The sequence below is a fragment of the Manacus vitellinus genome, unplaced genomic scaffold (assembly GCF_001715985.3).
Source record: "Manacus vitellinus isolate BGI_N305 unplaced genomic scaffold, ASM171598v3 scaffold_4_pilon, whole genome shotgun sequence".
Lineage (NCBI taxonomy): Eukaryota > Metazoa > Chordata > Aves > Passeriformes > Pipridae > Manacus > Manacus vitellinus.
Window position 1 is genome coordinate 22,980,828 of NW_021940604.1, and position 3,943 is coordinate 22,984,770.

The following is a 3,943-nucleotide window of genomic DNA, read 5'->3' on the forward strand; positions in this document are numbered from 1 at the left end:
CAGAGCCGGGGGGCGGGGGAGCGGCGGGGGGCCAGAGATGAGACCCTTTCCCAACTCAGCATCTCCGGTTTCACCTCTTGGAAACTCTCTGCCTGCTGGGATCTGGTAGAGCAGTCCAAGGATGGTGAGAGACACTCTCCTTCCGCATCTGGGGAGAAAGGAAAGACTACCTTTCCTGCGGAGGCAAACTGGGACGGGCAACGGCACCAGAGAGCAGGGGCAGCAGTTGCTGAGGAACTTGTGAAAACCTCGGATGTGCCTCGGTCTCTCCTTTCTCGTCCCTGTCACTGATATGAGGTGTTAATGCAGCATAACTGACTTACCCCTTGCTGGCAGTAATGCTGAGGGAAAGTGGTGCTTAGCCCAGCCCTAAACACACTGTCCCCATCCTTTTGCACTTCGTTATTTCATCCTTCCAGCCTTCTACCCCAGGTATGAATGATTCTTCTTGTGCCTATACCATATCTGTGTTGCAGGGCTGCATGACTCTGGACAGCACTAGAATCCCAGTGACTTTTTGCTCTTTGCTCCCCATGAGTCCAGTGCATCCATGGCACAGAAGGAAGCCTTGAATCAGGACAAGCCTGGTCCTGCCTAACACTGAGAGACACTGTCCAGAGGACTGGGGAGTTACTCAGGGAGATCTCAGAAAGCAAAGAAACTAGTGTATCAGGGAATGCAGACAAATTCACTCCAAATCTGCTTCCAGGGAGGCAGGGAATAGTTTACCTCCTTGAGCAATGTGGAGAGCAACAGGAAAGGAAATGCTACATTAGCAGGGTCTGGAGGCCAAAACAAAGATGAATAAATGGCAGCAGGCCCCAAATCTGTCCCTGGGCATCCCTTGCTCTAGTGAGGCAGATCTCTGATCCTACAGAAGCTACAGTTCTTTGCCTTATAAACTCTGAAAAACACTGCAAATACTGATCAAACTGTGTCTGCAGGTTCCAGCCACACCTTAGACAGGCTGCTCTGAATATGAGGAGGGCTCCCCCTCCCATGTACAAAACCAGGCTCTGCAAAGATTAAATAAAAAGAAGAGCTCAAATAACCCATCTCTCCACCCAAAACTCCACTAACATAATGCACACACCCAAAGCTGGCTCTGCATGTGAGATGGGCTGGGGCTGTGAATTGCTGAGGAGGGAGCAAACCATCAGCTCTTCCCTGTTCTCCAGGCTGTGCAAACCTGCACCAGCTGGGGTTTGTCCTCTTTCCTGCTGTTTGCTGTATCTCAGCCCTGAAAGTGAAGGCATCATGTATCTTCCAAGAGTACAGGGAAGAGCTCTCTCCCTAGTCCAATTTTTCACTGCAGCTTCTATCAAAGCTGTTTCCATGATCATTTGGTGGAAAAGCACTCCAGCTCCAAAAACCCATGAAATTATTGTTAACATTTTATTTATAATTATTACCATTATTACCGTTTAGCATTTACCACTACTGTCTTGGTTTTGGATGGGGTAGAGTTAATTTTCTTCATAGTAGCTGGTATAGCGCTGTGTTGGGGATTTAGGAGGAGAATAATGTTGATAACACACTGATGTTTTAGTTGTTGCTGAGCAGTGCTTACACTAAGTCAAGGACTTTTCAGCTTCTCATACTGCCCTGCCAGCAAGTAGGCTGGGGGTGTGCAAGAAGTTGGGAGGGGACACTGCTGGGACAGCTGAACCAAACTGGACAAAGGTGTATCCTATACCATATGGTATCATTGCTGAACAAAAAAGCTGGGGGGAGCTGGCTGGAGGACTGGCTAGGCATCAGTCTGTGGGTGACAAGCAATTGTCCATCACTTTATTAACATATTCTTTTATCATTATTATTATTTTTCCCTTCCTTTTCTGCCCCTTTAAACTACCTTTATCTCAGCCCACAAGTTTTACGTTTTTTCTGATTCTCTCCCTCGTCCCACTGAGCAGGCAGTGAGTGAACGGCTTTATGATGTTTAGCTGCCTGCTGAGTTAAACCACAACAATTATATTTAGTATTTTGTTTATTAAACAGTCCTACATATACAGGAGATGCTAATATAGTAATGAAATTTACTGTCTTCTCATAGTGCCTTGGAAGTACAAATAGTTATCCATCCTGATACAGGAGTTGGCATGTGTTCTCTTTTCAATTCAGGACTCTGGACTTTGACTACATATACATGGTGACATTTTTTAGCATTGTGCCACAGTCTCTTGTCAGTTATCTTTTCTTTTCTTGGAGTCTTAGCAGCAAGAAAAATCCAGTGTGCAACCGATCTTCAAGTTCAGCACTCCTGACTTTGTCTTGCATGTCTTCTCTGCTCTTTGGATGGGGAGCCAAAAGATACTCAGTGAGCAAAAAAAAAAGGACAAGAAGAAGGTCAGTGAGGGAAAAATTTAAGCTGCCAGAGGTGTATGGATGCAGCAGCAGAATATATGGATGTGGCATTTTCAGGCAGATCTAACATACATGTTTTCTTGGAAAGGAGATAAGGAGGGAAAGGATAGAGCTATCTTCTCCTGGGAGGAGGAGTTGCTTATGCTTTGGGATGCTTGAGAAACTATCTCCATTCCCCTCCTTTGTGGTATGTGCCAGGTAAAAGTCAGGGAAGTCCCTAGGCAGCCCCAAGCAAAAGGGGTGAGCACAGCAGCACCCTCACAGCATAGAGACCCACAGGATTTAATTCTTCAAGGTTGCCAAATCACCCTGGAAGTTAAGGCAACTTCACTTCTCTTTAGGTCACAGTCTGTGGTTTTACAGCACCACCCAAATCCCTTTCCGTATCCACCTGCCAGTAGATGGATTGGCAACCACACTGAGAAGGCTGCTGAAGGGACCATGGTGCTTCTTGGCTGTCCTGCCACACTCCTGGTCTGTGACACGGCTGTGCCTGGTGCCCAGCTCAGGCTGCTCCCTGAAAGGCACCTAAAAAGTTCTTTTGTAGTATTGAGTCTTCCTTGCCAAGCCCCTGCCCTATGCACATCTTCCCAGGAGGGCCCTGCACTGTGCACTGTGACGTTGGCCTTCCCCATGCCCTGTGTGGGCCATCACGCTGTGCTGGTTTCGGCTGAGGTAGGTAATTTTCTTCACAGTAGCTGGCATGGGCCTGTATTGTTGGATTTGGGCTGGAAACAGTGTTGATAACAAAGGGATGTTTTCGCTACTGCTGAGCGGAAGGCCTTCTCTGTCTCTCATTCCACCAGCAAGGGAGCTCAGGATGCAAGCTGGGAGGGGACAGAGCCAGGTCAGCTGACCCCAACTAACCAAATGGGTTACAGACCTTCATACTCAGCATGTAAAGCTAGGAGAAGAAGGAGAAAGGAGGGGATGTTCAGAGTGATGGTGTTTGTCTTCCCAAGTCACTGTTAAGTGTGATGGAGCCCTGCTCTCCTGGGGATGGCTGAACACCTGCCTGACAATGGGAAGTGGTGGGAATGAATTCCTTGTTTGCTTTGCTCATGTGTGTGCCTTTTCCTTCACCTGTTAAACTATCTTCATTGCAACCCACGAGTTGAAAAAACTTTTACACTTCCTATTCTCTTCCCTGTTCCCCACTAAGGGGGAGTGGACAGGTGCCTGTGTCGGGCTGAGTTGCTGGCTGGGGTTAGACTCCACCATACACCCAACATAGCTGACCCTGTGGGATGAGGATGCTGCATGGCAGCTGGCCTGGCAGCCACCCTGGATACCCTGGGACCAGATGCTTTCCAGGGCTGCGGGGCTATGTTGAGAGCCCTGATTAAAACAAGCAAACCAAAATGCACCACTCGGTGCTGTGAATTTTATCCAGGTGAAGCAAGAAAAGGCTTTTCCCCCAGAATGTTAAAATCTAAGGCAGAGAAAGATGACCCAGTGAAAAGTGTGTCCTGTAAGTGCTCCCTCTCTCCTGGTGCAAGAGGGATTTCCTCGTGCTCATGTGTGCTGTGTAAAGCAAAAACCCCTTCCTGCAGCAGCTGGGGATGACTTTCTCTGA